Below are 24566 nucleotides of genomic sequence, written 5' to 3'. Positions count from 1 at the left end.
CTATTGCTATTACCTAAGACTAAGTAGCATGAAAGAGAAAAGACTTTAAATTTACTCACAATGTGTAAGGCCAGTGTATGGTCCAGAAGAGAAGATGGGGTGGGGCACATGATCAGCTCTCAAGCTAGTTCACCAATCTAGAGAGAACATGAGGTCACAAGAACAGGAAAGGTATTTACCCCTCTCACCCGCATCACACTTTCCAACATCCTTGTCTAATTTCAGTGTGAATCTTGGCAGCCTGAGCCATCTAGAGCAGAGCCAAAGGTGGGATGTGACTGGGGATGAAGCAGCAGTGGGACAGTCTGGCTGAGCAGGTGGTAGCTTAGGTGACACTGGGGACACTGGATCAGAGGAACTGGAATGAGCAGCACGCACAGGCTTGGCTATTGACTTCCTTTTGTCCACTGTCTCCCCTATTTTAAGCTTCATGACACAGCTTGCACCACATCTCCCCACCTCTGCTACACCACACTTGTTGCTTCCAAAATGAATCGTTTCAGATCAGTGTCCTAGAGACCTAGCGGAAGATGCTCTTTTCACACAGACAGCTAGCTGTGTGGCTTCTGTAGGCATCTGTTTCCTGGAGGTTCCCTACTTGAGCTGTCTTTTTCAAGCTCTGAGACCACAGACTTTGCTTCTGAGATTCTAAAAGTGGGGAGGCCTGGGTTGGAAACCTGGCTTGGCCTATTATAAAGTATTTGTTGGCTTTTGCTGCATGACAGACAGTTCCCAAACTATAATGGTTTAAACCAGCCAACAGTGAATGGTTTGGTTCACCAACTGGATGGTTCTACAGCTGAATGCCCCTGGTGTTGCTCATGGCACTGGAGGACCCACAGTGACCTTTTGGAGTGACAGTTGATATCCATTGACCAAACTGTCTCAATTTTTCATAAGGCCTTGCATCTTTTAATAGGTAAGACTAGCATCCCTACCCAGCATTCCAAGCTTCTAGAACTTTCTATCTGTAGAAATGTTAAGAGAACAGCCTAGTTGCAGAGCAGTGGGGAAATAGACTCACCTTATTGTAAGCAGAGGAAGAGGCTTACAATAGGAAGAGGCTTACTTCTGGGCTTGTTGAACCTGCCACATAGGTCTGGGGCCCACATCTTGGCCCCTCTGCATTTTTACTTTCAGCAAAGGAGGTCTTGTAACATCTGTTTTGTAGAATTAGTGGTGAGAATGAAAGTGATGTCACATGCAAACTCCATAGTACGATGCTACTGGTCTATTAGAAAGCAGCCATCCACCCAGGTGATGGCGGCATACAGCTTTAATCTCCACACGCAGGATAAGCTCTGTAAATCTGAGGCCAGCTTGAAAGCCTGTCTTAAAAGCCAAAAATAAATAAATAAATAAATAAATAAGAAAGAAAGAAAGAAAGAAAGAAAGAAAGGAAGAAAGAAAAGAAAAGAAAAGAAAAGAAAAGAAAAGAAAAGAAAAGAAAAGAAAAGAAAAGAAAAGAAAAGAAAAGAAAAGAAAACAAGCAGCCATCTGGCGGGAAATACTTCTTTGGGCACCAGGCCTGGATGTGATTGAGAATGGAGTTATGAGGGGGCTTCCCCTCCAGAGCAAGAGTCTACTTCTTGGGCTCTGGGTTAGGGACTGACAACTCTTCCCTTTATCTAGCCAGAGCCTGTCCCCAAGAACTGCTGTGGCCAGGGTGGGTACATAGCTGTCTTTAGCTGTGGAGAGCATTCAGCTATGGGTTGATCAGAGGACCTGTAATGAATGGGGCTGTTACCACCTGCTAATTGACAAGGCTCTTCTATACTGAGTGACCCTAGATACAGGAGAGATAGGGAGAGGGGAGAGCCAAAGAAAAAGGAGGGAGCTGTGCTTGCTATCAAGGCTGTTTAAATACACAGACCTTGTGATTTCAAAATGAAATCCAATCCAGAGCACACCAGAGACTCCAAGCCCAGGTAGAAACAAGGTCCATTCCCTCTGCCAGCTTCAGGGAAGAACCTTCTAGTTCTTTCCAGCTTCTGATGGTTCACTCATCTTGGCCTTCCTTAGCCTGTAGCGGTCTGTGTTCCTCTAGTATTGGTCTGTGAGTCTCTGTGCCCCTTCCCTCCTCTCTCTTTCCCTTCCTATTTACCTCCTTTCCTTGTTTTTAGCTAGGATTTCACAATCCCTCAATAGCCTAGAACTTGCTATGTAGACCGGGCAGGCCTTGAGCTCACAGATATCCATCTGCATCTGTCCCCCAATTGCTTGGTTTGAAAGTATGAGCCACCTCTCCTGGCCCCGCTCTTCTTATAAGGTCTGTACTCACTGGAGTTAGAACCCACCAGAGTCTAGGGTGACCTTGTTTGGTTGCATCTACAAAGATGCTATTTCTTGGGGCTGCTCTCCCAGATGACCCAGATTCAATTTCCAGCACCCACATGGTGACTTCCAACAGTCTGTAGCAACAGTTCCAGTGAATCTGGTGCCCTCTTCTGGCCTCCGAGAGTACCAGGCATGGACTTCACCAGGTGGACTTCACCCATCCAGGCTCAACACCCATATAGAGAAAATACAATATTTTCAAATGCTTCTTCTTAAGATGCTATTTCTAATGAAGTCAGATGCTGCAGTTTTGGTTGGACATGAAGCTTATGAACACAATTTAACCCAGGCTGGAAGGCAAAGCAGAAGCAGATGAGAATGAGAGAAAACCACAGGAAAAAATGCAATGCTCTGGCAGTTTATCCCAGGAGTGAACAAGGCTCTCTCAGGATCTAAAAAGGTGGCCACAACATGATTTCTACAGGGCAAGTAGCTGTGGACCCAAGAGATGCACCCACTTAGAGCCCACAAACTCCCTGCACACCCAGTTATCTGGGATCCTGGCCAAGTATCCCGAGTTTCGGCAGGCCTTGTTCATGCCTTCCCTCCATCTGCCGATGGTGAATGTCCTGCTTGCCAGCATGCACACCATTACCTAACATGAGGCTGGCTGCCTCCATCTGGGTTCTGTTGCTATAATAAAATACTCAAGGTCAGGTAATTTAAAAAGAACTTTTTATTTAGCTCATAGCCCTGGAATGGGAGATGCTCGTGAGCACAGCATCTACTCAGCTTTCATGTGGGCTCACACTGCATTTAACATGGCAGAAGGCATCCTGGGTCGAGCGAGATAGCAATGAAGTAGCTTTTACACAGACTCCTCTCACAGGAGACTTCGTCCTTCTGGCTCTCCAGCTCAGTGTAAGAGCCGGGTGAAACCTAGTGGGGTTCCCAAAAGTGGACATGTGACATTACATCATGACATGACATACAACCACCACCAGCAAAACAAGTTGACACGTGAGACAATCCACTGTGGGTGCTGTGGGGAGATGGGCTGGAGAAAGGGTACAGGTATAAACATGGGGGAGGGGATCTAAGACAGAGACAGTTCTAGAAGGCCAAGAGACAGATGACAGCAGCCAAGGCAGCATGGAGAGAGCATAGAAGTAAGCACTCTGCTCCAGGACTGCAGAGAAGAGGTGGGCAGAGGGTTGGGGATGGACTGGCTCAGCGAGGCTCAGGTGTGGGGTACAGAGGTACAGGAAGGGGTCTGATGGGACCAGGCTTCTAGTGAGTCTGCTAGACAGATGGCAGGCTGGAGGGCTGTCAGGTTGTCAAGGACTGTTCTGGACAGGTGGACTTTGTTAAGGTTTAGATAGCACAGTTTGGAATCCTTGAGCATATGGTGGCAATGTCCCCTGGGCAAGATGCCTATACCCCTTAGAGTCTCAGTTTCTCAGTTTGCAAAATGTTGTAACATACCAGGTGATCTCAAGGGCCTTATATGGAACTGTATGCAAATCACCTGACATACTGCCAAGTACCATACAGTGAATCTATCTATATGTTCCTGCTTCTTATCAACACACACACACCAAACTCAGTGTTTTCCAAGCAGAAAATAATTCACAACTAGATGTGGGGCATGGATCTGGCTTACCCCAAGCTGAAGCTCAGGGCTGTGTATCTTTTAGGAATTTCTATTTTTTCAAACACCTTTCACATGTGTTTGCAGCCAGTACAGTGCAGTGGCTTTTCTGATAGTTCTGGCAGGAAAGTCTCAGAGAAAATTCTGACTGGTGCATCTGGGCCATGTGACTACATCAGAGCCAGGTCTGGGTCACATGACTTCCTTCTTTCTGACCAACAGAAGATAAAGTCCACAGCTGTCCTTCCTGGTCTCCAGATGTCCAGGGCAGCATCCTTTGAATGTGAGGAGACAAAGTTCCTGGTGAAGCTGGGCCTCAGGCTGTTGTGGTTGCTGAGGTAAATGCTCTTTCATCCACAGATTTTATAGTCCTTTCTAGTCACCTGTGACAGGCCCTATTTCCTCTGCTGCTCAAGGATTGGGGATGACTGCCGCTTAGGAATTTGGTGCTCCTTTGCAAATAAGGTCCTCATTCCAGGCACCCCAAGCTCAGTGTCACTCAGTTTTCTCAACCTGCTGCTGTCATCACTGGCCAAGCTGGGAGGTGGACATGGCAGTTTAATCCCAGGGTGGGAGGTCTCAGTGTCCATCCATGGTCCCTCATCCTCCGGGGGGACACTCTAGAGCCTGTGTCCCTCCTTCCGTTTCAAGAGTACAGCAAACCCTGCAGCTAGACAAAGACCTTTGCGTGACATGGACTGCTAGAAAATTCCCAACTCCTGGGGTGAACGCCCTTCTCGGCAGCCTCTTTCTAATCGGAGCAGCCCAGAGACTCTCCACCAATAAGCAACAAAACTGGAACTTTATAGCTTAGCAACGAGCAATCTGGAAGGACTCAGGAATCCATTTGAGGAAAGGGGAAGAAAAACAACGAGAAGGGAACTAGCTAGCAGGCAAGTCATGAGGCTGTGAGTTTTATTATTACCTTGGCTGTCGAGGCAAAGAACAAACATTTTCAGCATTAATTACTTCGAAAACCAGAGAACCAGCTTGACTTCAGCTCCAAGGCTCGTGGTCCCCCACAACATCAAGTGAATGCTGGGACAGGGATATGAACAAAGCTAAAACAGGTACAGTCAGTGAAGAAAACTGGACCCTAGGTGTTACATTTTCTCCCAAGTGTCAGACTACGTCTTTTCTCTGGGATCATCTTACAGCTTGTGACATCAGCATGATCTGTTGGGCAGAAATGAGGACAGGCGACCCTGGTGGGTGTGGAGGATTTCCTTGAGATGAAGCAGCGATGGCAGTATTGGTGGGGCATTTGGTGAAGTGTTTGATGACTACAGATTGTCATCCACACATCACCAGCCAGGAGCGGTAAAGTAGAATTGGCAACAGAGACTCATGTTGGCCTCTTGGACTGATAGGGTAACCATGATAGGGGAAGAATGGATATTCAGTTTATGCATGTGTGCATGCACAGCTCAGAGATCAGGTGCCAGAAGCTATCTACCTTACTTCTGAGGCAGGGTCTCTCACTTGGGACTTGAGGCCTGCTAGTTAGCTTATGCTGGCTGCCCAGGGAGCTCCACTCATCTGTCCCCGGGCCCCTAGAGCTGTGATGGTAAGTGTGCCATCATGCCCAGCTTTTTATGTGTTACTAGGGGCTGGACCTAGATCCTCATGTTTGAGAAGCAAGCACTTTACCAGCTGGGCCATCCCCTTAGCCCCAAGATGTTGATAGCTAGGTGATGGGTCCAATAAATCTTTAACCAGAACTGTGCTGATACGAGAAGGAATGGTTAGGCTGCTAGGAATCAAGGATATGAGGCAGGAAGGATATGGCTACAAGGTGATACAAGGTGATCCTAGCCCTGTTTGGCGTCTCATGGGACCCTGGTCCTATACGCCTTGAACCTGCAAAGTCTCCAATTTGTCCTAAAGTAACAAGAAAATGAGAACTTACTGTTGCTTGTTCAATGAGTCAGGGTGCTATTATTGTTAGACTAGAGGGAGCACTTTACCTATTGGGCAACAGCTAAATAGCAGATGGAATGGCTATGAGGAAGGATACTAGGCCTCGGAGCAACCTGAGGGGCCATGGAGGTGACACACGGGGGTCCAGGGGTGCCACACACATGAAGCCCCCAAACTTGAAGGGGTTTTGTAAACTTATCTCAATTGGCTTCAACCACATAGTGTGCCTCTTAGAAAATGCCCCTTTGGCCATGCCCCACATGCCTATGGGATTGGATGTAAGCAGAGCGGCTGATAGCTAAACCAGCCCTTTCTGGTTTAGCATCTGAATTTCCCAGGACTAAAGCACCTTGTAGTCCAAGATGAGCAGACAAGTACATCCTCTTGCTCCAGGACAGGATACAACTGGAACTAGCCTTTAGACAGATGTTGCTCATGCTTATAATCCCAGCACTTGGAAGGCAGAGGCAGGATATGGAGTTAGTTCAAGGCCAGCCTTGGCTACAAAGTAATGTCAAGGCCAGATTGGGCTAAATAAATTCCTGGCAACACACACAACAAAAACAAAAAGCGACAACAAAAAACACACCTAAAACAATCAACAGAAACCAGAAAGCATCCATTTCAGGTCTGGGGATGTAGCAGTCAGCAGACACTTGCCTAACATGAGTGATGCCTGGGTTCCATCTGCAGCACCACATCATCTAGGGGTCGAGGCACACATATGAGACGCTAGCCCAACGCTCTGAAGTGGAGGACCGGAAATTCAAGACTATCCTCAGTTACAAAGCAAGTCTGAGACTAACCTAGGGGACATTGTCCTTAAAGAAAAAAAAGAAGTCGGCTTTCCTTGTTACGAGGAACAACTTCTCCCCAGAGAAACTGGACTGGCTGCTGCTGCTCAGCTGCTGTGCTGCTGTGCAGCTTGGACTGTAGGAGCTACTGTTTTCATTTTAAAAATGAAGTCAGATCTTAAAAATGAAGGAAGACCTTTGGCTGCTTGGTAGCACCATCACCAAATCTGTGATAGTCAATGAGTTAGGGTCCCTGCATGATGGCCATCATGTGGACGCTTTGTGATGGTCACTGTGTCAGTGACTGTGATGGGAAATGAGCACCGGCCATATTGCGATGGCCTCTGTGTGGTGCCTGATCCATACACAGGCGACCAGGAAGAGAAGGGAGGAACCACAGCCTACGAGGGTGAGCCTGAGCAGGTGTGTCTCCCCAAGCCTGTGTTTTACTTCACAGATGAGGACAGCAAGTAAAGGTGTTCTGTGTTCTGGCATGGCAGTGAGAGCAGCATTAATGAAAAGCTAGATCAGTAGTTCTGCTTGCTCCAAAGGAGCCAAGTTTGTTTAAATGGGTGTGAGAGGACAACCTGGCCTCATATTTTTTATGGGGGTTTTGAAATCCATCAAGATCACCTTAACTCCTGAATCTGCTCTGCCAAGTGGACATGAGGTCCTTATGGACATTGTTCTCCTGACACAGATATGCTGAGCTAGCTGAGGTTTTGTGTGTGTGCGAGCGAGCGTGTGCGTGTGCGCAAATGCTATGTTGTATAAGTTTTGATAAGAGGACAATCTTGGGTGTCACCCCTTGCCTTTTACCTTGGTTGAGACAGGGGCTCTTTTGTTTTCTTCTGGGTACACCAGGCTAGGCAGCATTCTGCCTGCTATTTTCCCTAGAGGAGCTCAAGGATTGCATGTTGTGTGCTCCTGTACTCAGCTTTCTGTGATTTAAACTCGGGCCTTCATTCTTGTGGAGTAAGCGCTTTACACACTGAGCCGTCCCCCAGCAGTGACCTGGTGCTTCACTGGACAGAAGATGCTCAGAGAGGTGGAAAGGTCCTGCCATTACATGGTGGGGTCAGAATTGGAACACACATGATACAGGGGCTGCTCCCTCCCCCAAATGGTCACTCCTTCCTTGGTTACTATCCAGGAAGGTCCAGAGAGAAAAGGGTATGGCAAGCAGGGGTGGTGCTGAAAATATCCATCTAGAGGAGGCTCCAAAGGGAACAATAGTTTGTCCTGACATGATGTTGGCAGCCTGGCATGACCCTACTGTAGGAAGTAGGCTTACTAGTTGCCATGGAGATGGGGCAGGAAACTTAAAGAAGTAGCCTAAACCAGCTCTCCAGGCTTGTCCTGGAGATGTAGTAATGGAGTGGGAAAATGTGATCACTTTTCTTGGTTGTCAACTTGACCACATCTGGAATTAACTAAAAATCAGAAAGTTGGGAACACCTGTGAGGGATTTTTTTTTTTCTTAATTAAATCATTTGAGTAGGTGGGAAGACCTACTTCCAATTTGGATCTTTGAGGGGAGAAGACTCACCTCTAATCTGGGCCACGCCTTCTGCTGGAAGCCTATATATGGACATGGAAGAAGGAAGTTCTTGCTCTTTGCCTGTTTGCTTTTATAGGCAAGTCCAATCCTTAGCTGGCATGAGAGCCTACTTCTTCAGGATTCCAGATTTACTGAAGACGAGATGAGACATCCAGCCTCAACTAGTAGACCTTCTTGGTAGATAGTCATTGCTGGACTAGCTGGACCACAGCCTGTAAGCCCTTCTAATAAATTTCATATATATGGAATATATATGCTCATCTTTAAACTCTGCTCTTCTAAGGAACCCTGACTGGTACAGAAACCAATAGGATGCCCTTGAGAGGTCAAGAAAGAGTACCCTTTGCATGTGTGGTGTGTGCAGTTGTGAATGCTTGTGGAGATCAGAGGTACATGTGGGTGTCTTCCTTAATCACCGTCTTAGTTTTGAGGTGGGCCTTCCAGTGAACCTGAGCTTGCAGGTTCAGCTAGAGTGGATGGGCAGCAAGTCCTAGAGACCCCTTGCCCCCTCGGCCTATGCACTAATGTCGCAGGCACATGTCCAGCACCTGGCTTTTTCCAAGTACTGAGGATACAGACTCACATCCTAATGCTTGTGCAACAAGAAAGTACTTTACCAACTGAGCCATCTGTCTCACTACTGTAAAAGCTTCAAGCAAGCGTATAGGATGAATTTGCTAGTTTTGTTCCATGCACACTCGCCATCCAGACTATCTTGAAGCAAATTACAAACACTAAGACTCCAGCAGAAAAAGAAATGCTTTGCCACCATCACCCTTTAAAATGCTTTAATGTTGGTGTATGCATGGTCCCCTTCAATGTTCCTGGAGCCTCGCTGGTGCTTTCTTCACAGGTGGATACCATTAGGATGTAACGAAGGCTTACATGTTATAACAGGTCATGCTGCTCACTTCTCCCATAGTCAACACACAAATCCACTCCAAGGAACTTGGGCCATCTTATGGTTAACTAACATCATCCTGATTTTTCTTTTTTTTTTTTTTTTTTTGACCCCATAAAGGTGTGGACGTGTTCCCCTTCCTCCTGCATTTCTTATACACCGGCACTCAGCTTTGGAGGTGCCTTTAGATTTATGTCTTATTTACTTTACTACAACTATTTCCCAGGGTGGTCTTACATTCCATTCAAAGGTGACATCTGGCTCTCCTTGCCCAGAATCCTAGCAGCTGTTCGTCACTGTGTCAACCCACTCATTCAGGAGAGATCACAGAACAGTGCTAAGGGGACACTTCCATAAATGCTGTCCGTATAGAGCTGGGGGTGTGGTTCAGTTAGTGGAGGGCCTAGCATGCATAAAGCCTGGATCTGATCCCTACTGCTACACAGCACAAGAATGGGAGTGCCTAGCTAGGATCCCTCGTAGGGGATGGAAGCTCAAAAGTTCAAGGATGGGCCTGCTGAGATGGCTTGGTGTACAAGTGTTTGCTGCAGAGCACAAAGTTTAAGCTTGATCTGGAACCTCTGGAAAAGCCAGGCATTGGGAGGCATTTGGGAGGCAGCCAGAGGATCCCCAGGGCAAGCCGGCTAGCCAGACCCCTCTCCGTATATAAGGTGGACAGCAGACACCAACCTTGGGCTTCTGCACGTGCACTCTAGTGTAGATACACGCACACACATATGAAACGAGACAAACAGTAACGTGTACACACAAACACAGACAGGGAGAGAGAGAGAGAGTGAGTGCGACAGAGAGAAGTTTAAAGTCACTCTTGGCTATGGAGTGAGTTCGAGGCCAGCTGTGAGACCCTGTGCGCTGGCCTCAGTAGAGAAGAAAGGGGCAGCTCCACCATCTGACCCATTTGCTGGTTTCAGCACTGCTCATTAACAGCTATGAAATCTCTGGGGCTGTCCTAATCTCCAGAACTTTCTCTGCCCATCACAGAGATCAAGATTTGTGAGGCCTACTTTGGAAGACAGCCACCTGCCCACTTGGGGGTTACTGAGGATTTGGATTGATGCTAGGAGACCCTAGGGGACCATTATAAAAAAAAATTAAAGACAGTGTATCGCTCTGTAGCCCAGGTTAGCCTAGAACTTATTATATAGCCTAGGCTGTCTAAATTCTCAGTCCTCTTGCATCAGCTTCCTGAATGTTTGGATACAGTCAGCAGGACTACACTTAGTTAAAATGTGTTTAATTGTAGCCAATTGAAATATAAATCACCACAAGTAGCTAGCAGCTACCATTTTGGACAGCCCCCTTCTAGAAAGTCCCTCATGTATTATGCTTGCCTTCACAGCTACAAAGCAAGGACTAAGGAGTAGTCATTTTAGTAGGAAATGGGTGGGTAAGATCACGGAGGAGATATAAAAGAGGGGTGGACAAGGCTCCCATAAAATGCTTATGTCTATTATCAGCATCAGCTTGACACTGAGGTTATAATTCAAGGCCAATCCAGATAAACTCATGGAAAACATGTTTCATTACAGGGGTGCAAAGGCAGTGAAAGTGTGAGTGGCTACGAGGACTTCACTCCATTACAGGTGAATTAATGGCAGCTGAACTAAGCAGTCACTCCACATAACATGTTGCTTTAATACTCTGCTTGCAACACTTTGAAGCTGTTTGTTTCGTGAACATGTTCCTGGAAGGCATAATGGTGACTGGAGCCTTCTTTCCTCAGCCCCTCTCTGGACGCATCTCTTGACAGGCAGCAGGGTATCAAGCCGAGAGGGACTCCACTGAGCAAAGCCAAACCTTCCCATCCTTGGCTTCAAGATATCCCACTGTGTCAGCGATTCCTGGCTTTACCTGCAGCGAAAACAGAGAGCTGGTCCTGGGCAGCGCAGTGCCGGTGGGCGTGATCCCACTCTCTACGGCGCTTCCATCCTCACAGGGCTCTCTGCTGCTTTACCGCTTTGCAGTAGAATTTCGTTTCCCCTAGAAACTTGGCATCGGAGGTGTCAGCCTGGGAACATATTTGTTTGTGTAAAATTAAGAAGAATATGTTTTGACCATATTTAAGTCCTAACCATGCTAAAGAAATAAATACTGGCTGGCACAAGGCTACTCCCCCGAGCTTTCTGGCTCACCTCCTCAAACTCTGCCTTTGTTTACAGAACCTCTGCTCCCAAGATCATGCATGGCTGGTCTCCTCAGAAAAGCTACATGGATCGCCTTAGCAGCCATGGCCATCCACCACCCAGGCCCACTCTTAAACTCTACTTACCTCAGTGAGAATACTGCTTCTCTGCTGGAGGGACAAGCTGCCAGAAACAGGGACCCTTTCATGTCCACTGTTGACAGCACTGTTGAGGGCAGCAGGGAATCGATGCAGAACTTAAAATGCACAGATCCTCTGATGGAAAAATTCCACTTTTTGGGTTTATACTACAAGTACTTGTGCCAAGGAATGTGCCTGTTATCACAGCCAAGTCCTGGTGCTGACACAAATGTTGGCCAGTAGGGGACATTAAGTATGGGGAGATGCTGGCTGTTACTGGAAGCAACAGTATGGGGCTGGCTCTGAATGCTGTCTCTTCAGCATTCAGTGAAGGCCATACCAGGGCCTTCACTTCAGGAGAAAACAAAACAAAACAAAGGACACTTGACGCCCATAAAACTTACATCTATTGTACTAAGCACAAATGGTGTATTTCCTTTGTGGGTGCAAGTGTGGAGGCCAGAGGACAACTTGGGGTGCTCCTCAAGTACTGTCCACCTTGTTCTTTTGAGACAGGGTCTCTCACTGACTTGGAACTCTCCAAGTAGACTAGCCTGGCTGGCCAGTGAGCCTGTGCCCTCCAATGCTAGGGCTGCAAGCATGCACAACACACCCAGCTTTTTACGTGGGCTCTGGGAATTGAACTTGGGTCCTCATACATGGAAAAGAAACACTGTACCAACTGAGACATCTCCCTAGCTTGGTGGTTACTTCTTAGAGGGTGATGTTGGAGTTATAGAAAAGATTTTTATTTCCTTTGTGCGTGTGTGCGTGTGTGTGTGTGTGTGTGTGTATGCGTGTGTGTGTGTGTGTGTGTGTGTGTGTGTGTGTGTGTGTGTGTGGCTGTGCACACGCATGTGCTGCACACTGGGAGTCAGCCCTCTCCTTTCACCATCTGAGTCCCAGGGATCAAACTCAGATCATCAGACCTGATGAGAAGCACCTTTACCCACTGAGCCCTCTCATGAGTCCCTTCATTCTCTTTGTACTGTCTTTTTTCTTTTCTTTTCTAAGCATAAAGATTACATTTTCTTTAACATCTGGGATAATTAAAAAACATTGAATGGTGTATTAAAAGTCACTTCTGGCCAGATGTGGTAGAGTCCCCCAAAGAAAGAGTGGGAGGCACAGGAAAAACCACATGTGATGCTGTGCTCTGACTGCACACGCACGTCGTACACACCCATTCACAGCCACATGTGCACACAGACATGAAGAAGAGTACGGAGAGATGACTCACTGCGCAATCAGAGGAGTGGAGTTCAGATCCTACCATCCACACTGGGCAGCTCACAAATGCCTGTAACTCTAACTCCAGGGAAATTCTCTCTCTCTCTCTCTCTCTCTCTCTCTCTCTCACACACACACACACACACACACACACACACAGCAAAAAAAGAAAAAAAAAAGAGTAAGAAAACACTGTCCAAGAGGCAACATACTCAGAGGAAGCAAAAGGGGGTGAGGGAGGACAGGAGACTAGGTAGAGGCTGCCAGTGGTGCGCTGGGCCCTGCTGCTCAAAACTGCTTCCTCTAACAGAAGACACAGTCAGAAAAGGCAATACAGGACCTGCCCCTGGGAGTTCCTCAAAATGTAAAATGTGGTATTGTCTTAGGATCCCGCAGCTCCGCGCCTAGCAATATAGCCAAGAGAAATAAAGATGTACACCCTCACAAAAGCACTCACGGACATTTACAGCTGTGCTGTTCACAACGGCCACAAATGGAAAGGACCCGCGTGTCTATCAGCTGACAAACAGACAAGCAACATGCAGCCATCCCTATCATGCTCAAGCATAGAAAGAAATGAAGTCTTAAGCTGGGTGTGGTGGGACAGGCGTCTCTCACTGCAACTCAGAGAGTGGAGGCAGGAAGACCAGGCATTCAAAGTTAGTCTTGGCTACACGAGCTCTTAACTTGAAAAACAAACAAACAAACAAAAAAATTACAAAACAGAAGGAAAAGGATGGAAGAGAGGGAGGAAAGGAAGGAAGGAAGGAAGTCCATCCTGATACTTCAACACTGAGTGATCCAGTGTACATGACATGTGCCCAGAAAGCTTCATTAGTGACTGATAATGATCAGTGGGGTGGAATAGCAGGTGATGGGAAGGCTCTGTAGTTCATTTTGATGATGGCTACATAACAGAACACTGAATATACCCGAGGCCAACTGTCACATTTCCAATGCAAATGTTACCTTGTTAAGTGGATCACTCAGTAAAACTGCTGAAGTCCTACTCTGTCCTTCTCCTGGGTGTGGGGGTTACAGCCATACACCACCATATTATGGTGTCTTTATGTAGCAAAGACTAACCTGAATCTTCCTGTCTCAAAAAGCACTCTGACTTCTTCTCTATACTGTTATATTTAATAGCCCAGGAACTCTGACCTATGGCCTCCCGCTGGGTCCTCAGATAGAAGGGGTCAGTTGCTTAGATAGGTTCAGGTCAGGAGAAAGAACAGCCTATGATCCACTGAGCTCCTAGTCCATGCTAGAGTCTGAAGCTTCAGTGGAGAAGGGGCCTGGCCTGTACTCAGCAGCCACCCTGCTGGTGACAGAGAGGCAGGCAGGCCTGTGTGTAAGCCTGGAGTGAATGCAATTCTCTCCTGGAGGTTTCAACTCCATTACAAAACATTACATACATAAACACTACGGATGTAGCTTAGTTGGCAGGCTATTTGCCTAGCATGTATGGAGATACCCTGGTTCAAGGCCCAGCATGGCATAAAACCAAGTGTGGTCTATAATCCCAGAAAGGCGACCCAGGCAGGAGTACCAGAAGTTGAAGTCTGGCCTTGGCTACATAATGAGATCTAGGCCAGCCTCAACTAAATACAGTTTCAAAAGGTTAACCAACAAAACCTGCCAAATGCTGGATTGATGAATTGAAAAATTAACTGTGCCTAGATGTACAAATTACCAACAGCAGATGAGTGACAGTTTTGAAGTCCATCAGTGTAAGGCAGGACAAACTTGCAAAATGAAAATGCAGGGCCCTTGGTTCCAAAATCATTAAGTTCAAGACAGTAACACTACAGGACCAACCTAAGTGTGGACCCCAGGTCCTTGGGAAGCAGCTCGAATCTAGGCTTAAATGGCTCACCCTGCAGAGGTGTGAATGGCTATCACATCCTCCAGCTGATGAGGCCCACCTAAGGGGTTTAAGGCTCTTGTGTAAGATTCATCATGAGGAGAGACTCTGTAATGTCCTTGATGTCATGAGCCTGGTGGGTAGCTAGATTTTGACTTCCAGTGCTAATTTGTGTAGATTACTCTGACTTAAGAGCCTAGGTTCCTACAGCCCAGCGCTGTTCTCAAGCTTGTGCTGACATCTGCTTACCTCATTCCCACTGCTGTCCTGCGCTTGTCTTTCTAGTACTTACAGATGGGGAAATTGAGGAACAAAGCACATTATCACATGCTAGAGACTGCAAAACCTGTCGCTGGAAGAGTCCAAATTCAAATATAGAACAGTCAGGTATTTGTCTGTTTCCTTTTTTGCTGTTACTGGGTTTGTTTGGTTTGAGACAGCTGGCCTGGAACATGCTGCCTGGATAATACTGGCCTTGAACTCAAAGACAACTCTCCACTTCTGCTTTCTAAGTGCTGGGATTACAGGACTGCCAAGCACACCCAGTGCTGCCTTTGTCCACCTCACTGAGATGGGCACACATACGGACACTGAGCACCCAGTGGTTTCTGCCTTCACACGGGTTATCTATGCCTTTGCCTTTTCTTCATCTTGTCCCCTTCACAGGAGAAACCTGTCAATGTAGGGGCTATGTCTCACATGGTTCTGGACCTCCAGCAACTGGCACTGCGTCTGGAATACTCAGCCTTTAGCAGATATCTGACAAAGGAAAGAGGGAGGGAGGGAAGAAGGAGGGAAGAAGAAAGGAGAAAAGAGGGAGGAAGGAGGGAGGGCAAAGGTAGGCACGGAGGGAGGGAGGAAGGAGGGAAGGAGGTAAGAAAGGAAAGAGAGAGGAAGGAAGGGAGGAAGGGACAGAGGAAGGGAGATGTGATATCCAGCTTGATCCAGAACCAACAGTCACAACCTCTCAAGTTGAAATCCACGTGGCTTGAAGTTGTGTCCTTAGGGCTTAGGGAGATGGCTCCACTGGTAGAGTGCTTGCCTTGCTGATCTCCAGAACCATAAAAAGCAGCCTGCTGTGGGGGACATTTTTGTAACCCCTGTACTGGGAAAGTGAAAACAGGAGAATCTCCGGAGCTTGCTAGCCAGGCAGGGTTGCTCCTTCAGTGATCCCAGGTTCAGTGAATGACCCTTCCTTAAAAAACAAAAGTGTAGAGGGTGTCCAAGGGAAAGGGAGGTGCAGAGAGAGAGAGAGAGAGACAGGAACACAGAATGGCAGAGCTACACAGAGGGACAAAGACAGAGACACACAAACTAGTTTTAGCAGTAAGGCATGGTGCTGTAGGCCACTAACGCAGAGTCCAAAACAGGAGGATTTCTGCAAACTCAAGGCTAATCGAGGCTACAGTGTAAAAGCCTGTCTCAAAACAAAACAAAACAAACAAACAATAACAACAACAACAACAAAACAGTCCTAAAAGGTCTCCCCAATGTGTGGGTGGAAAGATACATAAGGGGTGCCCCCGGGGCCCTGTCCTATCCTGGCAGGCCTGTAGAGTCGAGGCAGCGTGGTGTGCTCTGGCAGCTCGGCTGCCAGCTGTCTGCTGGCCTCTGTACCTGCCCCAGCTGGAAGCCAGCCTCCTCTGGCACCCCCACCCCATGACACAGCCTAAAGTGTAACCAGAGCTGGCCCCTTGCTGGGCCAGCTGTTTCCCTTCCCACCACCCTGGGGGATTGGCTGGGAGCTGGCACTTGAGTCCAGCCCAGCATACTGTGGCCCTTTGAACTGGCACCTTTCAAGGTGAAAAGCAGTATGGTGCCCCTGCCTATCCTGGTGCCCTGTCCATAAATCCTTTTTGTGGTGGCTCCTTCAGGACCTCACAGTGGCCTGTCCCAGATGTTTGAATCTCCCCATTTCCCAGAGAAAACTGAGGTTCAGAAAGGAGTCCAACCAGGAAGGAGATACTGGCTTATGTTACCCTAGAGTGAGATGAAACAGAGCCACAAATGAGGACAGCTAGTGGCCTCTGGGATGGTGAGCCTGGAGAGCCAGTCCACCTCACTGGGGGGTTACAAATGGAGTCTTGGTAAGTGTGAATGTTAGCTGATCTCGGTACCCTCCAGCTTCCCCACCAATCTTCCCAGGCAGAAACACCTAAGAAACAGGAATTTTGAAAGCTGACCTAGGACACTTTACGAACTATCCTCTTGGTTTCTGCCTCTTTGCATTGGCACAGTGTTTCACAGTTTTCTTTCAAGAAACACACTCTTCAGCCAGGTATGGTGGTGGTTTAATGGCAGAAGAGGTAGGCACGATCTCTGTGAGTTTGAATCCAATTTGGTCTATAAAGCAAGCTCCAGCACAGCCAAAGCTACATAGTGAGACTCTCCTCCCTATCCTCCATCCTCCAAAAAAAGACAGAAAGAAGGAAAGAAAGATGAAAGGGAGGGGGTCAGAAAAAGAAACCTCATTTAAAAAAAATTAAATTCATGTGAAATATCCTTACCCTAAATGGAAACCAACCAGCTGCCATAACTAAATATTTACTGTTTAAAGAAATGCCTATTAGCATAATAAATAACCCTAGCCACAAATCACTTAAAACCACCTGGGGAATATGTATAAGAGACCTGAGAAGCTTTTACTCTGAGCCATGTAGCCCAGGCATGAGGTTTCTTCCCTGTAGTGACACAGTCAGAGAATCCCAGTGCTTACGCATGACATGGCTAAGCACACACAGCTGCTTCCAGAAACCCATGCTTGCAGCCGAGCCATGGTTTATAAACCCTCTTGGCTGAGTCATTTGCATATATTAGTAAACAATTGTCTTCATACTAATTAATATTGTAGGCACTGACCTCCTCATTCCTTCAAGTGCCTTCAGAGTTTGTACCTTTGATCTAATTACACACTTGGGTATGTCCAATACAGGTCCTCCCTTGGTAAGTTGAGAAACTGAGGCAGAGAGGGGAAAACATGTCCTGTATCTGGGAGTTGGCAAGTAAGGGTGGCCCAGGGCCCCCTGCCAGAGTGATGATCCTAGAGGCCCTGGAGGGACCAGGCCTGTCAAACTGGTAACTCTTGTTTCTCTCAGCACTTTCCCTGCCTCCCTACATCCCCAGAAGCAAAGATGACGGCAGCCATAGACAGACTTTTTCCCAGGCCTGAGCACCATTATTTTACCCCTAGAGGGCAAAAAGCACATTTAGCAAGAGGCCTCACATGGCATCTTTTTCTTTTCCACAGGTTTTGAGCACGGCGAGGGAGATCTAGCCCAGAACCTGAGCAGCTGGGAACAGAGGGCTCAGGGAACACTCTCCTGTGAGTTGCTGGCAGCTCCTGGCCCAGGGACCCCCGTGGAATACTGCAAGAGCAATAAGGATTTTTAGGGGCATTATGATAGTGGAATGGAAACACATCTGCCCCCAAAAGTCCCTCATTTTCCCTGCGGTAACCGACCAGCTGGCAGGAAGTGGAGGCTCTCAGGGGCACCAAGAGCCTAAACTAAAAAAGAAAAAAAATGCAGAAAGTTAAAGCAAACTTCAGACACGTGAACTTTTGGGGGGGTGTGGAGCTGGGCAATCTCCCAGGAACCTCAGCTTCTTTGCAGCAACTGGCCACATGTGTCTCTAAGCAGAGGCTTCCATACAGACATGACCACACAGCTGATGCCCTAAAGCTGGGCACCCACAGGGTCCTGCCCTGTTTTCCCAAACATTCATTCCTGGCCCTCACTGACAAGCAAAGAGAACAAGTAATTCATCAGGGCCTCCCTCCCTGCACTAAGAGAGAGTGAGAAGCTGCCTTCGAGCCATGGGCAGGAATACTTGGGTGAGTGGCTGGTTCCATGGCTGACTGATGCAAGTGTGAAGGCTTAGAGAAGCAGCACTGGTATTTGTAGCTGATGGCCAAAGACACTGTGAAGGTCCACATACCCACTTGGGGTCTGACCATTTAGGCACAGTGGCACACACATTTGATCCTAACACTCCAGAGAGACAGAGGCAGGTGGATCTCTGTGAGTTTGAGGCCAGACTGGTCTGCAAATCAAGTCTAGCACAGCCAAGGCTACACAGAGAAACCCTGTCTTGAAAAAAACAAACATAAAAAGGAATCCAAGGCAACATCATCTCAAAGACATATGACTATGCAGGCCGTATTCTCAGCCTGTACCCAGGTATCTCCGATGTCCCCCCTTTTCTCTGATCACCGTGCCCTCCCTCCAGGTCCTCAAATACCCTGCAACCTCTCCCTCCTTCTAGGCCCACAGTCTGCCCCTTCAGGCCTAGGCAGAGATGGCTTAGCTCCCAAGAGCACAACAGGCTGGGGGAGAGATTGGCAAAGAATTCCACAGTAGCTGAGATGGGTCATAGGGCACCCCAACCTCTCTCAGCCACCCCAAAATGGAGAATTACAGCCATACCTGGGCAGCAGAGATGGCTTTATAATAGCACACTCTGCACTTGGAACTTTCTAGAACTCTGTGTGTATTCCAAGCTCAGTGCAACAGCTTTACATGTTTCCTTCTCGGGGTCTGGAAGGCATTTCTTTCCCCAGAGTCCACAGGGTCACTAAACTACTGAGTCTAGCAGGATCTCTCTGAGGACCACCCTGGGGAGCCAAGCATCTACTTTCTCACTAAACTGGTTCAACTCAGACCCCCGGCGAAAGACCTCCAGCCCACTATCTGGAGTTTGTTTGGGCTCTAGTCATAGCAATAAGACCATGTCTGGGCCTCAGTTGGCAGCAGTCCAGGCTGTCTTGGGCACCGTTGCCAGCAGGCCCTGGGCACAGCTCTCATGGATGATTCTAGCAAAAGGGCCTGGTTTGCTGATGTCTCAAAACTCTGACACCACATTGAAACTCAGCAGCTCTACTCAGCCCTGCACCAGCATGGCTTTCTCTCCCTGCCTCGGCTAGGTCCTCACAAGGCCACCTACAGTGGTTTTCTCTGGACACTACTTCCTTTGTGTTTTCCAGGGTGTCCCTTTCTTGCCACAGTGCATGAAACACTGGGAGAAAGTGCACTTTGTGGGACTGCACAATTCGAGTATCCTTTGTGAGAAAAATGACCAAAGAACAGAAACTGTCAAGATCTGCCCATGTGCCCCCAACTACGAGTTCTGTGACAGCCACAGCAGAATGCTGGCAGGAGACCAGGAGGTGCCTGCGGCTTGGCCTGGCATGGCGTGAAGGGGACCCCAGGGTCTACTGCTCCTGTCCCCTCAACTCCCTCTCTCTTCAACATCTACCTCTTTCCCTGAAGTCTACAGCTGTTTATAACAACCTTGCGTGGGGCCTCCTGAGTTTGGTTGTGGGAGAGACAGCAAGTAGTAAAGAGATGGTCTATAAACCATGCTCATGACTGTGGTTTATTTTCATCTTGTTCCAAATCTAAGAAGCAAGGACTTTAGGTTAGAATGGTGGGTGAGGAAGAACATTGCGACGGCAGTTAGTCTAATGAACGGTCTTCTGTGTTTTCTGACAAGTAGCTCTGAAGTGGGGACTCCTGGACCTAATTTCTTTTTTCATGTCTAAAATAGCCATTTACTAACTCAGGAGCTCTAACTTTACCTAGCCTGATTTGTTGTTGTTTATTTATTTACTGTGCTAGGGTTAAACCCAGGGCCTTGTACCACTGAACTACACACCAGCCCTTCTTTCTGCTGGATGGAGGGGCAGGGAAGCAGAGGCTTTTCCAGCGTCCATGGGCTAGAGTCTCATGCACACTTTGTTTTGAAGGGCACATCCCTTCTATGTCACCCCTAATCATATTATTGACATATTTTACACTGCACCACTTGTACATTGCAAAGGACTAAAGTTGCTTCCCCCACTCCTTTCTAAATCCACACTCCTTGCTAGAGAAAGGGGATGGAGATGGAGTGATGGGAAGTAGCAACTGCTTAATGAAATTTCACACAGACGGGCCAAGGGAGAAAAAGCCTAAAAGTATTCAGTCAGAGTATGCAACAGTCCCTTGTCAGATTTTTTCCCCTCTTATTGGCAGGGGAATGAAGTTGGGTGGCTGCTGAGAGCCTGAAAAAAAACAAAACAAAACAAAAAAACAAAAAAACCCCTGTGCTTTGCTGATTTCATGCCTGTGACCTCTCACTGCAAAGTTCTGATTTATCTCCTTTACCTGTGTGCAAACTCTGTTGGGGGTGGTGGTGAGGGGGTAGTTTGCTAAATATATTCATAATTCCGTGTGTGGACCCAGAGAGCTGAGTGTAAACACTGCCCTGGGCTATGGGCACACTCACCATAAAAGCAGGAATTGATTCGTGTTTAACACTAAATTCTGCTTGACTTTGTGCGCGTTTAACAATTCCATAATTTTCGAGTTCAGCCTCCCCTCCTCCATGTCAGCTCATGATCTAATCAAAGCATCATCCTCTGGTGCTCCAGGCTCGGTAATTCACAGAAAGCACTCTGTTTGTACAAGTATCATTAGAGGCTAATTTGGTGAGATTAGTTAGCTGAATAGAAGGATCTAGCAGTCAGTTCAAGGTGTCGAGTCAGCAACGCACAAACAGCTCATCATGAGGCTGTCGCCCATACTGAGCCATGGTGCCCCTGTGGACTCCTGGAAACAGTGTGGGCTCCTTGTGCCTTTTAAGAAAAACAAGGGACTGTGGGAGTAAAGAACTTTTCTTGTCTGCCAAAGCAGGACAGATGTCATCTGTATGTCCACGTGCCACACGGAGCAAACCACTCAATCTGATATCAAGGTTTGAGTTCAAAAGCTACTGAGGCATTGTATTCCCTGCTGTGAATCTTAATTTAAATTCAGGTTTGCAAATAGCTTAGGGTGTGTGGATACATATATGGTGTGCCTACCCAACAGAGGACAGAGTGGGGTGTGCGCGTGTGCACTATGGTGAATGTCCGGAGAGGAGCACCTGCCTTGTCTCACAGACGCCTCTTGAACTCCTTGTCCAGACTTTCTTACACAATGCTTTGTTCAACATGGAGGCAGCAAAGAATTACTAATTCTTCAGTCCAGGTGGAAGCAAACAGCCAGCTGCTTGCTCTTTGACAGAGGTAAACCAAATTCCCATACGTTATAGTTTATGATCTCAGCCATGTTCTAGGGTTTCAAGCTGGGAAACAGCCCACGGAGACGACCTTTTTCTACTGGTCTTTTCCACTAAAACTCCTGAAGCCTCTTGGGGTGTGTTTAGCGCCTGTTCTCCCATCTTCTGCTACCTCTTTGTCTCTCAAGAAGGGCCACGGGCAGGTTTGTGCTGAGACCGCACTCAGCTAGATAAGAATACCCTCCCATTCCTTCCACTCCAAAATAGCCTTTCCCTTTGACCAAAGAAGCCAGCCCTCCTCCTCCTCTGAGGGTTTTCGTTTCAGACCGGTAGCCTGAGGGTGTTGGGTCACTGCCCTCACCCTCCAGTGGCTGCCAAGGCCTGAATCCTTTGCAGCTAGGATGACCCCAAAAGCGGGACTTTGTGGGCCAGTTGGATAAAACACAAACTCATCTCGCCCTCAAAACCCCGATCTTGGGCCCACAGCCTCGGGAGCCTCTTCTGTGAGGTGAACCCCTTTTGCGGTTCGCAGTTGCCAGCTCCAGGCGGCCTTGTCTTAGACAGGCTTCGGAAGAAGGCAGAGTGATTAAAAATGCCTGCCTCTTCCTGCTGGAAGGAAGTTCATCTCCACCCAAAGTCAGGGGTCGCTGCGGACAGGGATAACTGTCTACCTGGGCAGTTCCCACACAATCAAGCTTGAAAACATTACAGCAAACACCAGGGCTTTTACCAAGCATAAATCATCAACATCCCATCCCACCTCCAGCATAATGAAATTCCGTTTATGCCCTTAATTGTTGCTCATTAAAGTCAAATTTGCTGTTCAGTCCAGATTGAAATTATTTCCATCTTTAACAGCTCCATTAGCCTTCGGGTTCCCGGGAGGACACCACTCCACTCCAAGCACACCTTCTCTTCCTACTTTAACCCCCTCCTTTTTTTTTTTTTTCACAACTTCTCCTAAAAATAAATTATAAATATGGATGTGTCCTCAGAAGGCGTGAGTGGCACATTCCTCAGCTCCCCTTGGTGGGACTAAAAGAGAAACCAGAACCGCCACTCCCTCCAACACGAATCAAATGTCTTTTTTTTCCCTAACCACCCCAACTTGGTGTCTCAGTCCCAGACATCCGGATCCTCACCCTGAAACCTAGTTTTAATCTATTTATTTTACTCCAGTCCGGCTAGGCTACCGCTAAAGCGCCAAGGCCAACTGCTCCTACGGGAAGGGTCCCCCTAACTTTCTAGGGGAAGATTTACTCTCGGGGACCAGCCGGGCCTCGGGGCGCACACGGAGTGCGGGGCGCGGCAGCGAGCCAGCAGCTTTGCTCTGCGCGGCATTGATATCGGGGTCACGCAGCGAGTCAGTTTCTCGAATGGGTTTTCCGGGGTGGGGGTGGGGTAGTTGATTTCCACCTCCCGGTCCATCTCCAGGCCCCAGCATTAGAGCCGCCTCACCCCTGTCCCACCTCGTGGCCTCATACACGCCCCTGTCCCACCTCCTGGCCTCACACACGCCCCTTTGGGGAAGGGGTTCGGGTGGGGATCGTGTCTCCAGACACCAGGACGGTAGCAGCCCAGACAACCTTCTAGAGCTGGGTCCCCGGAAGAGTCGAGCGCGGGACCCCGCGGCCACCTCCCCACTCGGGCCTCCACCCACCCCCACACACCCAGCCCCGCAGACAACCGCCCCGCACCCCACGCCCCAGGGCCCAGGCACCCACCTGCCGCACTCCCCTCCCCAGCCCGAGGCAAGGAGCTGTGTAGGAAGAGCCGGGACACTCACCAAGCCTCGTCCTGGGTGCAGGGAGCCCCCCGGGGCTGCGCCTTCTGGTGCCCCAGCGGGCGTGCGCGGGGTGGGGTGCGCTCTGGGGCCCTGCAGCCTTTCCACGCGATCCTCCCGGCGGCACGCGGGGGCTAACTAGGGCTAAGGGGGACTTTCAGAAACAAAAAGCAAACCCAGCCCCCTCCCCAGCTCCGCTCGGACAGGCAAGCTTTCCTGCGAGCGAGAGCGGCGTGCGGAGCCCACGGGGCTGCACCCGGCCTCCGCGCCCGCCACAAAGCCGCGCCCCTGCCCGGCGGCCCCCGCCCCCTACGGCCTGGCCCCTGCCCCCTCCCCCAGCCCTGTGGCCGGCGCGGGGCGGAAGCTGGGCCGGCTGGGGTTGGCCGGGCCAGGGAGGCGGCTCCTCCTCGGCCGGGCCGGGAGAGGGCTAGAGCTTCCCAGCCGGGCTCGCCCGCCCCCGGGGTCGGGTGGGTGGGAGATGCGTTCCTAGAAACCCTCTACAGATACAGTCTGCAGACGCTCGCATTCCTCGAAACGTGGCACGGGCCACGTCAGTTAAGACCCTTGCGGGAGATGCGAAGAGGGACACAACAGATCCTAGGGCTCTCCATACTAGGGAAGAGAGAAGGCTCCCCACTTGTAATGTGCCAAAGAGAGGGAGCTGCCGCTGTGCCTCCCTCTGGGAGGCTTGGGTGGTGAAGTGGGGAGCAGGTAGGATTCCAGGGATCCCTGAACCGGAGTGAGAGCAGCCGGGATGCCCGAAATGGGGAAGCATCCACCTAAGATTCGGGTCACTTTTGGGAACTCCCGGTGCCTGCATCAGGGAGCGCCTTCGGCCCCTCCCCCAACTTTCAGCCCCCTCCCTTCCCCAGCACGCGCGCACGCACGCACACACACACACACACACACACACAAACACACACACATATGCATTCACGGAAGTAGGCAAGGCAGCAAGCCGCAACCCCCAGCTCTTCGCCCACCCCTTGTCTTAAATCTCCTTATGGGGTGATTGCAGTCCCTTGGAAGAGCCCCCGTCTAAATTTCAGGGATAAGCTCCACTCAGTTCCCAAGAGTTACTCCCAAACTAACCCACCATCAGACCCAAACGTCAAGCTGAGCACTCTTGCGGCCCCAGGCTCTGGAAATGGGGGTGGGGCACGAAGGGGATACTTTCCGCACGACAAAGTACCGGTCCTGGCGCTGTCACTCTGACCCCCATAAGGTACTTTTGGTTTCGACATTAGGGAGTTTCCCTAGCTC

General features: G+C 48.9%; 1 long non-coding RNA gene across 1 annotated transcript; it reads right to left on the bottom strand.

The window, feature by feature from the left end:
- Window positions 1-4815: 4815 nt before the first annotated feature.
- Window positions 4816-23614, bottom strand: LOC132646350 (uncharacterized). Its single transcript, XR_009584539.1, has 2 exons — window positions 23307-23614; window positions 4816-11133 (listed from the first exon to the last, which is right to left on the bottom strand). It is a non-coding gene; the product is annotated as an uncharacterized LOC132646350 (long non-coding RNA).
- Between the last annotated feature and the right edge of the window lie 952 nt (window positions 23615-24566).

Source organism: Meriones unguiculatus, chromosome 11, assembly GCF_030254825.1.
Source record: "Meriones unguiculatus strain TT.TT164.6M chromosome 11, Bangor_MerUng_6.1, whole genome shotgun sequence".
In the NCBI taxonomy this organism is placed as follows: Eukaryota; Metazoa; Chordata; class Mammalia; order Rodentia; family Muridae; genus Meriones; species Meriones unguiculatus.
This window is presented reverse-complemented; position numbering and strand designations above follow the sequence as displayed.